At 41.8% G+C, this 17,194-nt stretch overlaps 1 protein-coding gene and 1 pseudogene across 1 annotated transcript in view; both read left to right on the forward strand.

Annotated features, from left to right (window-relative positions):
• RELL1 (RELT like 1) overlaps positions 1–12,684 on the forward strand; it is a 59,681-nt gene extending 46,997 nt beyond the window's left edge. Inside the window, exon 7 of the mRNA XM_024731702.1 lies at positions 11,345–12,684. The gene's annotated coding sequence lies outside the window, so the exon portion shown is untranslated. The remainder of the gene's footprint in view (positions 1–11,344) is intronic.
• Positions 12,685–14,612: 1,928 nt separating this feature from the next.
• LOC112390648 (lysophospholipase-like protein 1 pseudogene) lies at positions 14,613–16,774 on the forward strand (annotated as a pseudogene).
• The last annotated feature ends 420 nt before the right edge of the window (positions 16,775–17,194 follow it).

Below are 17,194 nucleotides of genomic sequence, written 5' to 3' on the forward strand. Positions count from 1 at the left end.
TTTAAATGTTGGCGGCTTGTTAAAAATCCTTTAAACGACCACGCAGGCCAAATGAAATATAATCTTGTCGCCATTTCTAGGTAAACCGTGATTTGAAAAAGCCTTGAGCAAGCAAAGCAACGCTCTTTTCCTTTGAGTTGGAAACCAGTTTTCTTTGATGTATCACATTCTAAAATACCCCCAGTAGAAGTATTACTCTTTCCACCAAATATTTTGAAGCAATTTAAAAGCAAACGTGAATGCTTCTTGGCTTGGCAGTTTTAACTTTGGGAGATATTACTTAAAAAAAAAAAGCTGTGATAATTTGTTATTGGCTTAGCCTTCATCTTCTTTGCTCTCTGTTCTGGCTTGAGTCCCATTCATCCCTTTCATGTTACTTATTATATGTAAAAGGATGAGTGTGAGGACTCAGGAGTGACCAGCTCCAAAGTCTCCAATGGAACAGTCAGAGCCTGAATGTTAAGGCAGAAGAGGTTCCACTTCCAAAGGGAGGGGGAGGCGGGGTAAGGGGGAGGGGACTAGCCAGGTCCTAGAAGGTACAGGGAAACGGCAAGGTTGAACCTGAACCTCAGAATCAGGCTGCCTGGTTCAGGTCCCCATTCCCCACTCACTAGCCCTGGGACCTGGACAAGGTGCTTGGGCTTTTTTATGCCTCACTTTCCTCACTGGGAAATAAAAATGATGCTGCCTGCCTTGAGGGATGGCAATGAGATATCAGGGAAATAACATGGGAAGCCCAGGGCCTGGCAGATAGGAAATGCCCAGTCAGTGCTACTAATTATTTTAAGTGGCCAGTTTGGCGGAGAAGGGGCTTTTGAGTGAAGCTTCTGATAACCTGCCCGGGCTCAGAGGGGTTGAGGATGATCCAGAAGTCATCTGGAGGCTTCCCTAGTGGCGCAGTGGTTGAGAGTCTGCCTGCCAATGCAGGGGACGTGGGTTCGTGCCCCGGTCTGGGAAGATCCCACATGCCGCGGAGCGGCTGGGCCCGTGAGCCATGGCCACTGAGCCTGCGCGTCCGGAGCCTGTGCTCCGCAATGGGAGAGGCCACAACAGTGAGAGGCTCGCGTACCACAAAAACAACAAAACAAAACAAAACAAAAGAGTTGTGCTCCTGAATTCTGTAAGACGTAGGGGCTCTGATAGATTTCCAGCACTGGTTCTTGCCATTTCGCCCTTGGGAAGATCTGGCCGCTTCCCCTGAGTTGAGGAACCCAACAGAGGCTTTCTTTAAAGAAGAGACATGGAGCAGAAAAGTCTGTCTTTGGCTTCTCAGCCAGTTACTGGTGTCTTGGGAAGGGAACCAAGAGGAATTTAGGAAAACGAAGAGGATGATGAAGATCATAAAAGCAGCTAATGTCAATTCAGTATTCTAGTCTTCTGGGTGTTGTACTGAGTTGTATCTCACATGTCACCATTATAAACATCTCCTAATGGGATGGATACTATTACCCCAGCTTTATAGATGAGGAACCAGTGCACGGAAAGGGTAAATTACATGTTATGGATCACATAACTGGAAAGAGGAGCTGATTTGAACTGAGGTCTGTGACTGTAAGACCAGCTGCACTCTTCTGCCATCCTGGGGTGCTCATGAAGGGGCAGCCCTAGATCCATGAATGAGGAACATCTCCACCAATGATCTGGAACCTGGTGGTCTAATATGGTAGCCACTAGTCACCTGTGGCTACTTAAATTTAAATTAATTAAAATTAAAAGTTTCATTCTGCAATCGCACTAGTCACATTTCAAGTGTTCTGTAGCCATAGATGACTAGGGTCTGCCAGATACTGTATCTGCGCAGATACAGACATTTTCCATCATTGCAGAAAGTGTTACCAACAGAGTAGATGGTACCTTAGATGTCAGAATTGGAATCCTGAGTGACTTTGGTAAATTAGAGAAACATTCTGATTGAAGTCGCGAGGACTTGGCTTCTGGGACGAGAAGTATGTAGCTATTCAAGTCTAAGGTGAGGAAGGCCCAGCCAGTCGAGCTGCAAAGAAAGAGAAAGCATGAGTTGTAATGACAGTTCTGCTTATGAGTCATCAACCTGGCTGTGTGTAGAGAGACAGAGCAGAGGTGGGTAAGAAGACACTGCTTGCCCTCGGGCAGGAAGCGCAAGATGATCCTGGGTTAGGCTCAGCCAGATTCCAGCCTTGCTAAAGTGCCGTGCCCGGAGGGAGGCACTCAAGGTCTGGGAAGGTTAAAAGAATTAGGATTGCTTAGGTAGTTTTCTTGGTCCAAATTCTGTCCGTATCTGGATTTGATCCAGTCATCTGAAAATCCTGACCACATCTAACTGGTTTACAACTTGATACTCTCTGCAAAGCACGCAATCTTCTTACCGCGATTTTGTGAAAGAGCATTGGATTTGATTAGAAGACCTGAGCTCTCATCAAAGCTTCGCAGCTTGGAAATTGTCCTTAACTGCCCTTACTCCAGGTTTCCTTGAACGTGAAATAGGATATTTAATCCATCGATTGAAGGTGAGTGCCAGGAGAGCATCTGGCATGTCATTGACTCTCAGTGGTGCTGTGCCGTCCAAAGGTGCAACGAGCACATGAGTGACCTTAGAAAGGGGATGTGTTTTCCGAGCCTTCAACATAATTAATTTTGGAATTAAAAAAAATAATTTTTGTTATGGAAAATTTCAAACAGACTCAAAAGTAGAGAGAATAATGTCACAAATGCCGATGGACTAATTTAATTATAATACGTACTGCGTATTGAGTATCTACTATGTACCGGGCATGCTTTAGAAGGCATATTCCATGTATTAACTGTTTTAATCCTCACAACAGCAATAAGTAGGTGCCAGTTTAAGCAGAGAGAGTTGAGGCAACTTGTTTAGAGTTACCAGCAAGAATGTGGTAGAGTTTAGAGCCTAAGCCAGGCAGTCTGGCTCCTGGAGTCCCAGACTTCACCACTCAGCCGGGTCCAAGGAAAAACAGGTCCTGTGGTTAGAGCCTGCTGAGGTTGGGACCTGCTGAGTGACGATGTCTGATGAGCCCAACAGAGAATGGACTCTGAGAAAGGAGGGAAAGGACTATTCACTGACACTCAAAAATATGTATGTACTTATGAAAATTTTTCTTGCTTGGTTTCTTAATATTTTGCATCCTCCAAAAGAGTATGTTTGGGAGATTTAATGTGACTTGATTTTCCAACAAGAGAGATCCTGAAGTTTTTCCTTCTAGGCCCAGAAGATCTCTGGTTCTGAGCTGAATAGAAAGATCTGCACTGGGATGTAACACAATAAGACAGGAGTGTTATATACCTTTTGTACTGTCTAATACAGGTTTTAGAGTTGTGTTTTTTTCCTGAAAAATATTTTTGCTTAATTTTGGATTTTTGGCCAAGCTATTTTACTGGAATGCCTTGTTTTAATATAGAACTGATTCAAATATTCAAATGCAAATGCATATCTACTCATTGGTTAGGTTTTCTTCTTTAAAAAAAAAAAATTCAGTGGCTCATACCACCAACTAGACTTAGGATTTCTCTCTCTTTCTCCTTCTCTTTTGAAAAAACAAAATCTGCTGTTTGGCATTTCTTCCCCCCTTTATTATTTCCCCCCTGTTTCCTTTGCCTGAGTTCTTTTTTGTAGCTAGATCTGACTTGCACTCTGCCTGATTTATTTTGGCAATGCAGTTAAAATGGTTTCTTTTTTCCACAGAAAATGTGTTTTGATTTCTTCTTAGAAGAATAAGCTTTTGTTCTTCAAAGTTAAATAAATCAAATTGCTTTCAGCCTCCAAATGCCACTGCCTTGTCTTCATTATCATTGGGCTTTTGCTTTTTAAAAATGATGCCATCGTAAGCATTCTCTCGCACATGTTTCTGAAGTATCTACCCCCCTTTCCAGTTTATGGTAGCATCTTATTGAAAACGTTGATTTGGTAAGTTTACAGAAAATATTTTTTTATCAAAACAGAAATTCATCATATTAGATATCTCTGTTTTAAATCGTTTTCTTATTGAAGCTATTCTATTAATTCTTATTTCGGTCATTTAGTTTAGTGATTAAGAGCTGAGTTTTAAACTGCTTAGGTTTAATTTTAACTGTGCCACTAACTACCGGTTGTTTTCAGCAAGTTACTTAACCTCTCCAAGCCTCAGGTTCTTCATCTTTAAAGTGGTGTAGGGTGTAGTGGTGGGTGTAAATGACATAACACATGTGTACAGTTCTTAAATCAGGCTTTAGCACAGAGTTAGTATTCACTAACTCACGATTCACTATTATCAACAATTTCCATCCCATTCTCAGGGGTCCTAGTTAGTTATTAACCCATTCCTCAAGCATCACTTTTAGATACTGTAACTCCCTTTTTACTTCTTAAGAACATTAGAGCTTTGGAGTCTGATGACATCTCAGAAATAGATATTTGGCAAGTCCCTTAGGAATTTGGGCCATTTTCTTGTGTGTGTTAAGAGGGCCTTAGAAATAACATGTCCCTCTTACTGGAAGTGGAATCAGAATTAGTAACAAGGCAATTGAAAAGTGTTGCAACTTAAGTTCTTTTTATTATACAGATCAGAGGAGGGGTTATATTAAGAGCTAGTGTGGACTGACTTTTCTTCACCTCACCGTGCTACTGCTGGGCTGGGGCTTTGCTCTGGGATAAAAGTCTCCTTTTTGCCAAGACTCATGGATCACACTCCCTCCCTCCTCAGGACCACTGCCGGGCACAAGGTCAGCTCTCCAGATCTTCGGGGCCTTTTCATTTCCTCCTCTAACAGTGAGGAAAGGCAAGCTTTTCTCCTTTTTGCTTTTGAACTCTGGTGACAGGCAGTGCACTGATGGTCCGGTGGTGGCCTCCCCTGATGATGTGTTGCTTTATTCGCAGTCCTCTGCATGGCTCATTCTTTTGTTAACTCTCCATGGAAGGAGAGGATGGTGAGAAACTTTAGGTATCACGAGTTAATTTTTCTCCATAGCTTATATGTTTTTCAGGGCAAAACACACACACATATATATATATTTAAGAAAAAGGATCACAAATTTGATGGAAGCCCCTTAATGTGATTCATTGGCCTTTATAAACAGAAGCTGCACCTCAAATAGGCATGGATGGGACCACCTGGCTTGATTTAGAAATGGCTGAATACATTTCTAAAGAGTAAAAGCAGTACTTTGATACTTGTGGTGTTGTTACATGGAAGACCAGTCCCATTGAGTCCATCTTAAATATGGAAGTGGAGGGAAGTTAATGCCTGTCCTTGACCATTCACTGTCTGTGCAAAGCGTAGGCAGTAGAACCAGGCAGATGAGAAGAGCTGAGTGGGGGACAGAAATTTAAATGCAAACTGATGGATCATGGGTGATCATCTCATCTCATCTCTCCAGTTTACAGTGGAAGAGCCAGGCTCAGAAGGATGAAGTTTTCCCAGATCCCTGGGCTGGGGAGGGAGAGGGCTTGGGTGGGAAGAAATCCATACTTTGGGGCCGATATGCTCAGTGGCTTTGAAGTTCAAGGGAGCTTTGCTTCAACAAAGAAAAAAATCTGCATTCAGTTTAGCCCCGTAACTCACAGCAGTGATCATTTCAACATTATCAACCTTCCCCAGGCTTGGTCTCCTATGGGGACCACCTGATGTCTTTTGGCTGTTAGAGCTGCGCCTGGATCAGTCCAGGTTTGTGAGCTATTCTGTTTTCTAACAAGTCGACTAAGATTATAGACTTCGAGATCTCAGAGGAGCTGTGATGGTTAGTTCAGGTCAACTCAAGTACAATTAACGTCTTTTAAAAGTATTTGTTGAGCCCCTACTTTGTGCCAGGCCTTAGGGATGCAGCAGTGTGGAAAAGGGACAGACAAGGGCCATGCTTTCATGGAGCTTCTGTTCTAGTTTTTGTAGTAATTTTTCTCCCCATGCCCCCTTGGTCCCCTAGTTTTAGAGCAAGGAGGCCCTAGGACATTATGTATGTTGTTCAAGGTCATGCGGATGGTTTATTCCAGAGCCTGGACTTGGGCTTCCTGATAGTTCAGTCCCTTCACTGTCTCTGAGGTCCTGGATATTGCAAGTGTTTGAAATTGAATCATTTTTAAAATGGAAAAATAAGGCATGAACACGATACAATATTTAAGCACCATAAAAGGCTGCAGGATGAAAAAAAAATGTCTTCACCCTGTCTACGCCCCTTCTACCCACCACACACGTCATCTCTCAGTCCCCTTCCCAACAGGGGACCACGGTTGTCCGTGTCCTCTATATCCTTTCAGGATTATTCTATGCATATACCTACTTAAACAACATATATACGTGTCTACAGCCCCCTCCTTTGCCCTTCCATGAATGAGAGCTTAGATACTTGTCTGCACCTTGCTTTTTATTGAAATTGATGACTGATAAGGTCTGTGGACTATTTTTTATGCTCCCACATTGATTGAGCCATGAGGAGTGAAAATGCCGGACACGTTTAAAATGTTGTGTGTCCTGTTTGTTCTTTGTTGTTGGGAATAGCCCCGAAACATTCACAGACATAATCTGAGAGTTTTGGGTGGACCTAAAAACGTATTTTGTTGTCATCAACACTGATGTTCTAAGTTATTCTTCCACAGCCTTGTTCTGTGTACAGAAGAGACTGAAACATATTTGTGAGTATTCCCAGAATTTAGATAACATGAGGGCCCAGAGGGTTTTGTTTTGTTTTGTTTTGAATTGCCACCAAAGCTGTCTCCTCTCCTCAGTTATCTCCCTCCGCAGAGTCTGCTCCAGGGCACCTCCCTAGTGCTGACCAGGAGGTGACCCCTCAGGGAGCTTATCTGTCCTTCCCGGTGGCCCTGCCAGCGCTCTGACAAGGCTTAGGAAAGAGGGCTGCAACATCTGCATTTTTGCCACAGAAACTGCAGCACTGGAGGCTCACGGAGATTTCGGAGGGTAAAAGGCAGACCTAAGGGGCTCGAGGGAGGCAGAAAGCGAAATGCCTTTGGCGACATTTTGGCCCAGAACGAGATAGAAGAGGGAATTAACAGTTATAATCAGGATTTTAATTTTTCTTCATTTGTAACTCGAGACTTTGAATCTACTAACATTAAATAGCTAAGGAAATAGTAGTCCCTGTTTTCTGTAAGCTGTCTATTTTCTGCAAGGATGTACGATGCTATAGTAGCTCCACAGTATAGATTCTGGAACCAGACTCCTTGTACCCAAGTCCTGGCCGGGCACTTTTTAGCTGTGTAATCTTGGGCGAGTTCCTTAGCCTCTGATGCCTCAACTTCTCCATCTGTAAAGTGGGTTTAAAATAGCACCTACCTCATAGGGTTGTTGTTCTTTGGTGCTTAGCAAGTGCTAAATAGCCAAATACTTGATGTCATTATTATAATATTATGTCAGGTGAGACCTATTTAAACACTTAGCAAATAAAAGTGTGAAAAATTAATGGTTTTTGATATTTCTTAATTTTCCTGAGGCTCAGAGAGGCAGGTTAGACATAACCTATGAGATGCTATAGTTTTGTTTGACACTCGGGTAGAGGCTTACTAAATGCAGGTAGCTGGACTCTTGCTCACAAGGCAATCAAGAGGCAACGTTTAACTTGTTTTGTTTTCCTTATTAGAAAGAGGTGGGACCATTCAGAGTCTTAAATTATTCTACCTGTAGCTAGCGTAGATGTTGAATCAGAGGTTTATTGAGACTAAGAGGGAACTGCTGAATTGCATTTAAATCCTTCCCAGGAGAACCCTTGTGTTTCCAGATACAGAATAACTTTTGATGTCAATTACATTTTACTTGGAATAAAGTGCTCTGATTCTCACCATCCCAAGGGTTGGTAAATCGCAAACGTTCAGCTATTGTCACTTGCGAAGCCCATTATTGCTAAATATATGAACACATTTAAATTGTTGTGAAGCTATAACTCAGGAAAGAGCAACCTTCAGACTTCCCAGTAAGATCTAAATCTCATGTGAGAAAATTCAAAACTACAAGGCGTGCACAGTTTCCCATTGGCGTTATTCAGGAAAGAGCAGAGAAGGACAGGCCGCAGAAGACCTCATGGCTCGGTGGATATCTCCGCGTGATTGGTGTGGCGGCGACTGTGGCTTCCAGGTGGGACTGCCTGGGCTGGAATCACTGCTTTCTTATTATTAATTGCGTGGCCTTGGGCAAGCTATTGAACCTGCAAGCCTCAGTGTCTACTTATGAAAATGAGAATCGTCATTGACTCATGGAGTCATTGAAAAAAATTGAGTTACTGAATCTGGAGCGCTTAGCACTGCAGTGCCTGGTGCATAGAAAGCACTCCGTAAATGTCAGCCACTATTGTTATTAATCAGATAGCCTTCCTTCCTTAATCCCCTGTCCTTTGAGGTCTTAGTGTTCGCTGTCCGTTAATCTGTTTAGGCTTCTAGTTTCTTAAGACATGGTTCTCATTTTTAAAGGGACCAGATCCTTTTTTCTAGAGAATCCTTTTTTAACAAGGCACATATGCATCCTAATCAAAGCTCTGTTGTGGCTCCTGTGGAACCTTAACACCATAATGGAATTCTAGCTTTATCTAATTAGAATTGTGTAAAAAGCAATAAACTCTAGAGAAAAAGATGACCTTTTCTTTCCAGATACATTTTTTCTGAGGTTCTTAATTTCTCTCCATCAGTCTTGTTATTATGGTGGATGTGGTCACACTTGGGATTTCTGAATCGTCTTTTCAATGTAAGGAAGTTTTGCTTCATTTCTCCCAGCTTGAGCACTCACTTGTGTAAGACAGTAATCACCAAATTTCCCCACCCTATCCCACTCAGAAAAGATAGATCAGTCTTGTTAAATATGGTGGGGTTCCCTGGTGATGCGACCTGAGAACAACAGGTGGGTGGAGTGTTTTCTCTCCCTCTGGTCCACGCTGCTAGCCTTCCCTTAGCATTCATGCCAGCCTGCTCCTAGTTTCTGACTGCTGTGTGCCTGTAGAGGAGGCACCTTTTAATATTAATGTGTTGTGGTAAAGAAATACTATTTTAAAGTATGTGTTTGTTTATCAATACGGTCATATTCACAGCTGTAGAATGAAATGAGAAGAAATTTAACATTGTCAAATGCACCATGACGCAGTCCCAGAAATAAGGCTGCAGTTGGAAATTTACAAGCTGTGCAAAATGTGGTATCTTCTTTCCTCTAGATTATCACTCAGATAAGACAGGTATTTATCTGGAAATTGAGAGCTGCTGTGCTGGTCAAAGCTTCCCTTTTGTTAAGTGTGTGTGAAGACAGAGAGCCCAGAACTGTGAATCTGTGCTGGGTAGTTTTCAATAGAGCCTGAAAAGGCTAACTTTCCTCTTTTTCTGTCTTGTTTCTGGTATTAGTAATGAAGAATTTTAAGCAGCATTTTGTATTTTTCACATTCTCTTTCAAAGATATTGTGTGCAGTGCAGTTTTAACCAGCTGCAGAAAGCCATTGTGGAAGAGAGCCACTGTGCTGGGATGCTGGTAATGGTCACGATAGCTAACTTTTAGGAGGGTACTGACTGCTTGGCCCTGTATTAAGCATTGTACATATATCATCTTATGTAAAACCCCCAACAGCCCTATGTGGGATGCTGCAGAGAGGCCAAGGTTCAACAGCTAGTCACAGGGGTCTGCGTCTGGGGACAGGCCACTGGCTCCAGACCCCCCCTTCGTAGCCCATCCTTGGTCTTACATGCCCACTCCTTAAAGTTGGTCAAACCTGTGCAAAGAACTCTAAATGGGAAGTTCTACTATGTTGGGATGAAAACTCTTACTGTGATGAAACATTTCATTCTGACATCCCTTGCTCTTGACCTTCTTGTTTTCCTTGGTGCAAAACAGTCCAGGTCTAAAGGAGCTGCTGATAAAAAGAGGAGACATAAAAGTAGTTGAACACCTTTTTTCTAGATAATGGCCTAGTTTGAAGTTTTACTGAGAAAATTCTCTCCTATCTTTTAGCTTTTTTTTTTTTTTCCTCTTAGGACAATTTTTCTATTTTTCCATCTCTGGCTTTTCTACTTTTTTCCCTGCTAGTGTCTTCCACATTAATTGACTCTCAAATGACAGTATTCCCAGACTTGACTTTGTTCAGTTTTATTGTACAAATCTGTAGTTTAGCCATGCTCGGTTGTAGCAATGCAGAGCAGGGAATTACTTATTCATTTATAATTAAGAACTTGGTTCTTGCTGTTTTAGAGGACAATGCTTTATTTCCCTTTCAGCTAAGGGGGTAAGGGTCCTTTCCCCAACCCATTTAGTTTGGGAGATCCCTCTCTGGCTCTCTCTCCTTCACGTATACACACACACACACACACACACACACACACACACACACACACACACACTATGATTATTATAAATGACATAGTGACAGAAAAGGATAATATGGATAATATTAGGCTACATGTGAAGGATGAGCTATAAAATAAGTACAAAGTAATACTTCAGTGAAGACAACCTATTGACTTTTTGCTATTTCTTCATATTTCTGTAAGCTGGTTTCATCTCTGTTTTTGTTTAGCATTTATAGGAAACACAATTTGGGGAGACAAGAGAATGTTTTGTTCCTTAACCTGGTGTAGGTTTGCCTGCATTGTATGTTTCAAAATACACAGTCAACTGTAGAATTTTAATCCTATCCTGGGTCTTCAAAACAGGAAAGTAAAGGGGTACATAACTGTCACGTAGATGAGACCACCGTAAAAAAACAAAAAACAAACACAAAACTTTGAAAAATAAAAAATTATTTTGCAGGTTTATAGGGGGCTTCATTTGTAATGTAAACACAGATGTTGACATGGGCCAATTGCTAGAAGAACTTAAAAATATAATACAGAGCCTTCCAAGGTACAATGAAGATTGAGCATTTTATCATTGTGTTCTTACTTGCCCAGTGAAGTCCCAGCCAAGCTGCACCCTTTGCTCAATGGAGATGCAAAGTTAACTCAATTTGGTGTGGCCTGGGAAAGTCACATTACCTAACATACAGGGTTCCTTGTGACTGACCACGTTCACCCTGTTGCTCATGACTTGACAGAATGTAGCTGAAGAGTTAAGGAACAGGTTCCTGAGAACAAGTGCTAAAGGACTCACAGGGAGAATGCCCACCAGTCACCCCAGAAACTTGTATTAAACCAGACTGATGCCGTCAGTCTACTGTGGTTCCCAAGTTCTGTTCTTTCTTGGTTTATAAAACCTCAATAAAGAGGTCCTTTGGAAATTTTCGTGCTTAAATTTCCTTAGACTGATTTCAAAGAAGAAATGTGTAGTGGGGGAAGGAATGCAGTGGGATGGGGTGGGACGGGGTGAGGGTGGATTACAATTCCTCTGTGTTCTTAAATATTTAGGCCAGATTAACATGTGATATGATGCTTGCCAAGCTTTACCTTTTTTGTTTTCTCTTGCAGGAGTGACTTTATTTGAAGAGTTCTAAGAGACTGAAAACTTATGACATATAAAGTTGCCTAGGGAATTATTTTTTTATCTTTTATACAATTTCTATGGTGGAGTCTGCAGGCATGTGGATGAAAGCTAAAAGGGAATACTGTTGCTGTGCTGGATACAGAATTCAGTTTTGCTTTGAAACAAGTTTTGGTTTAAAAATGTCTGATGAAACATTTATTATATTTCCAGGGAGGAAAAGAGCTCATGTTTTTGTCTTCCCAACCACCACCCCTCCCAATCCCCCGTCTGTGGCCTTGGTGTACACACTGCAATTTTTCCAGTATGATAACTATGTACAGTGGAATTATATGTGTAGAGTCTGAGCTAATGCTCAGGGTGTGTGTGTCTGTGAACTATATGTGTGTAGTCTGAGCTAATGCTCAGGGTGTGTGTGTCTGTGTGTGCGTGTGTATGTATGTACACACATGTCTGTGTGCCTGTGCTTCTGTTCCCCCAACCCTTAGATCTCATTTTGCTACTGGTTGTAAGACGATCCTCTTACAGTTTAACTGTTACAAAAGATAAAAGATGAATCTTTGGTGGTGAAGGCTCCTTGAAGATATAGTCTAACCCTGGGCAGTTGATCCCCCAAGAGATCATGGAGTCAGAGGGAACCAGATGCTAGACTTTGGATTCAGAGACGAGAAATCAGCACTGATCTGCTACCAGCATGCCAGTCCTAGGTCACTTATAAAATATTGAGAGTTTTGGTTGTTTTTTTGTTTGTTTTAACTCAAGCTAAGCAAATCTTATTTAGCCATTGAATAAAGGGGGAAATGGTTTAAAGTCACTAAAAAAAAAGTCTTGTTTTGACTACTCAAGGCTAAAACAAAACAAGCCAATCTCCACTTCAGGTGCAAGATGGACCCACACCTTCCTCTGGTATGTTTTCCTTGGTGTTCTTCCTGTTCTCCATCTTGTAGCTAGTGTCTATTATTTAAAGGATTCTTGAGGGTTACTTTCCCCTGTAGGTGTGGAATACCCCACTTTAAAAAAAAAAAAAAAGCTTTACAGTTTACAAAACACCTCAAAGAACCCAGAGGTGAAGGTAGTAGTACATTTATGGGAGGTCTGGGCCAAGAGGTTGGGGAGTCCAGGTACAGGGAAATCTTCAAGACCTGCCTCCATGTTGGTATGGTGCCTTGGCACTTCCTTTATTTCAGAAAGAAAGCACAATTCTCATTTGACTCCCAAAATATGATTCCCATGAAAATGTACTTTTTTTTTTTTTTGCGGTACGCGGGCCTCTCACTGTTGTGGCCTCTTCCGTTGCAGAGCACAGGCTCCGGATGGGCAGGCTCAGCGGCCATGGCTCACGGGCCCAGCCGCTCCGCGGCATGTGGGATCTTCCCGGACCGGGGCGCAAACCCGTGTTCCCTGCATCGGGCAGGCAGACTCTCAACCACTGCGCCACCAGGGAAGCCCGAAAATGTACTTTAAAGTATCCATTCTTTTTCTGGCACCAGACTAAAAATTTCTAACCTTTAAATGAATGGTAGGTTCAATTTCATGTGACTTTTTGCTGACAGCTAATTAAAAGCTGTACATGTGTACATGCATACACGCAGTAGACCCGAGGAAGGCAATATGGAAATAAATTTCACGGTGGTCCAGAAAGTAGCAATATAGGAGTTTTGGGGGTGTGTGTTAGTGTAAATAATATGCGTGCAGTCTTAGACCAATAGTTTTAGTTTTATAAAGAGGAATCATTTTTTGTTTTAAAAGTATTATGCCCCCGGAATGGTGAGGGATAAAGTGTAAGATATTCTTCAGCTTTAATTATTTTATAATTTTATTCAGGTCAGATCGCTTTTTTTTTTAAATAGCAATACAACAGGCAAGAGGATACTCAAAATATTTAAATTGTATTTATACCAAGAGTACGTTTTAACTATTTTCTAATACTTGAGCAGTTGTTGTCTGACTGGCTTCCAAATATGCCAAAAGTTAAGCATTCAGTATTTTCAACATGTATGCTTTTTACAGGTTTATATTACCTAATAAGAATCTTTAAGTGTCCCCAAAGCAACAGATGTTTACAGGCCTTTTGTGTTTTTCCTCCTTTAGAAGGCTTGGAGACCCACAACAAAGTTACTGTATAAAACACTAATGATGGACTAACTTCTGATGTAATAAATGAGTTGGCTACCACCTCAATGTAAAAATTTGTAAAGGAAATTTTTCACCGAGTGTCAAATGTATTTTTAACTGTCTGGTTTGTACTTCTATGACTTTTGTACTACCAAAGCAGAGTTAAAAATAAAAACGTTAAACACAGTGAGTTGTTTTTGAATGATCCAATTGTTGGTGCCTTGGGTACTGAAAGTACAATTGTGGTTGGTATAATTTGTCAAGCTTAATATCGCAGTGCCTGATTTCTTACGTCTGAATTGTCAAGTGATCATTTGGCTGACTTTCCCCATTGGATTCCTCCTTCCCCCCATAGTAATGCCATCCTCACCCTCGATTAGTATTTTTAAAATTTGGAGATAACTTTGGATGTAAGGAACAGTTGCAAAAGCAGTACAAAGAGTTCTTGTATACTCTTCACCCCACATTCCCTTATGGTATCATCTTACATAACCACAGAACAATGATCAAAACTAAGAAATTAGGGCTTCCCGGGTGGCGAAGTGGTTAAGAATCTGCCTGCCAATGCAGGGGATTTGAACCAGGGTTCGAGCCCTGGTCCAGGAAAATCCCACATGCCGCGGAGCAACTAAGCCTGTGCGCCACAACGACTGAGCCTGCGTGCCACAACTACTGAAGCCTGTGCGCCTAGAGCCCATGCTCCACAACGAAAGAAGCCACTGCTCGCTGCAACTAGAGATAGCCTGCACGCAGCAACAAAGACACAACACAACCAAAAATGAAAATAAATAAATTTATTTAAAAAAAAACTAAGAAATTAACACCAGCATAATACTACGAATTAAGTCACAGCGTTATTCCGGTCTCACCAATTATCCCACTACCATCCTTGTTCTGTTCCAGATTTCCCACTGCATTTAGTTTCGGCCTCCTACATCTCCTGTGACCTGTGATTTTCCCTCCGTCTTTTCTTATTTTTCATGATCTTGACGTGTTATAGCATGTACTGGTCAGTCATGTTGTAGAGTGCCCTTCAATCTCAGTGTGCCAGCTGTTTCTCCTGACTAGGCTGAGGGTTTGCATTATGCAAAGGACACCCTTCCCATTGCTCCGTATCGGGGGCTGGTGGGGGAGGCCACGATGTCGCTGTGTATCGCTAGTGATGTCAACCTCCACCATTTAGTCAAGGTGGTGGCCACCAGCTTTCATTTTGGTAAAGTCACTATTTTTCCCTTTGTAATTAATAAGTATTTGAGGGGAGATATTTTGAGATTAGGCACATACCCTATTTCTGCTTCACCCCTTAATTTTACCACCTGTATTATTTTCTTTGGGCTCCTGTAAAAAGCAAACTGGGTGGCCTAAGACGATAGAAATTTATTCTTTCACAGTTCAGGAGGCCACAAGTCTGAAATCAAGGTGTCTGCAGGCTTGGTTCCTTCTGAGTCCCAAGGGAGAATCTGTCCCATGCTCCCTCCTGCCTCCTGGTGGTTGCTGGCAGTCCTGGCGTTCCATGCTGTGTAGCTGCTTCCCTCCAATTGTCTGCCTCCGTCTTCACATGACCGTCTTCCCTGGGTGTGGGCCTCTGTCCTCTCGTCTTCTCATGGGGACACTAGTCATTGGATATAGGACCCACTGTAATCTAGGATGACTTCATCTTAACTTGATCACATTTGCAAAGACCCTAATTCCAAATACGATCACCTTCACAGGAACCTGGGGTTAGGACTTCAACATACTTTTTTAGGGGACACAGTTCAACCCACTACACCATCCATTGGTGGATCTTGCCTGCAGCTGTTTTTACTGTAGGAGGGGCTCTTTCAGGTTGGTGCCTGTGTCCTTTTGATATGGCTCCTTCTCTTTATTTCTTTCTCCCTTCCTCTTTATCCCTTTTGCCCTTTCTCACTTTCTAGAACCACGAGGTGCTCCAGGCTCATCTTCTCATGTTGTTTTCCTTGTCTTAGCCTTGGAATCCACCACTAACTAATCAAGGAGCCCCGGTTCCTTTTATTGGAGAATGGTGTTTAGAAATAGAGATCAGAGCACTGGGTGTGCTCATTGATACTGGGGTATTACTGCTTCTGGGCACACATATACATACACACACACACACACACTACTAACCCATTCATATACACACATCTTTATTTATGTAACTATATTTAGAACAAAAGCATGAGTCATGACTGCTGCCTCTGACCCCAGTTTAGCTCTACAGGGTTCCCTTTAACCTTCCCACTTTCCTTCTTTGTGACTTTTCTCCAACAGTAGAGAAACCTGGCTCTTACAATCTATAATATGTTTATACAATGTCTCAGCCCTAGCAGACATGTAAAGTAGTTTGAACACATACCCCTGTGAGAAATAGGTTTCCAACTAGAGCAGTATGCTGTGTACTTATTCTTCTAGTTGTGAGCCTTAGAGAATCCAGCCAGAAGCCTGTTTGCCAAATTTACTTAGGTCAGCGCCTTTGTTCCCCACACCTTGGGCATGCTTGTGTGATTCAGTTTTAACAGAGTCATTTGTCATCATCTGTGTTCCATCTTTCCTTCACGTCCTGGTTAAACTTCTTAAAATTTATATGCAGCAGGGTCGTGGCGGCAGTCATGCGGCTCTGTTGGGTTCAGGGCGCCTGCCTCGCTGCATGGGTTGCCGGCTGCAAGGCACAGCGCCCCTCTGATCTTCCTGCACAGCTCAGGTGATTCTGGACAAGGACTGAGAACGTGGATCAAGCAAGTTTTAAATCAAGATTTAACATTCCAACACATAAAAGTTATCTAACAGCTCCTCCCAGGCCATATACTTCTTTGAAAGGAGGACTCTCCAATGTATGGTTTGACAGATTTAAAATATCTAATGACGACCCAGAGCACCTTGAATCAATTGATGGAATGTGTCAGGTGCTTACAGATTTGATTGACGGTGAAGTAAAAAGTGGTATCAAGAAGAACAGAATATCAGTAGGAGGGTTTTCTACGGGAGGGTGTGTGGCAATGCATTTAGCACACAGAAACCATCAAGATGTGGCAGGAGTACTTGCTCTTTCCAGTTTTCTGAATAAGACATCTGCTGTTTACTAACGTCTTCAGAAAAGTGATGGTGTTTTTCCGGAATTATTTCAGTGTCATGGTACTGCAGATGAGTTAGTTCTTCATTCTTGGGGTGAAGAGACAAACTCAGTGTTAAAATCTCTAGGAGTGAGCACAAAGTTTCATAGTTTCCCAAGTGTTTACCATGACTTAAGTGAAGCTGAGCTAGAAAAACTGAAGTCATGGATTCTTACAAAGCTACCAGACTGAATGAATCGATTGATTTGTTAATATATAAGTAATGTCTTTATGAAAAGTGATGTTTACTGCCAAATTCTAATTTGATAAACAATAATTAAAATAGTAAAAAAAATTTTATATACAGCAAACTTCACTCTTTGGGGTGCCTCATTGGATTCTGATTTTGAATTTTCCTGTATGTGTGTGTGTGTGTGTGTGTGTGTGTGTGTTTGCCTTGAAAACAAGATGATCAATAACAGCTTATGCTAAGGAAGTGGAAAAGCTGATTTTACAGTTTTCAGCTCTTGAAAACCAGGAAACCCAGAATATATGCACCAGGGAGGATGTTAGGAATTCCCCCAAATCTCATTTTATAGTAGAAAGGGGTCATTTGGGGTTACAGGTTTTGTTCTTAATCAATCAGCCTTTTTTTTTTTTTTTTTTTTTTTG

This window comes from Neophocaena asiaeorientalis, unplaced genomic scaffold (genome assembly GCF_003031525.2).
Source record: "Neophocaena asiaeorientalis asiaeorientalis breed wild unplaced genomic scaffold, Neophocaena_asiaeorientalis_V1.1 scaffold39, whole genome shotgun sequence".
NCBI classification, from domain to species: domain Eukaryota; kingdom Metazoa; phylum Chordata; class Mammalia; order Artiodactyla; family Phocoenidae; genus Neophocaena; species Neophocaena asiaeorientalis.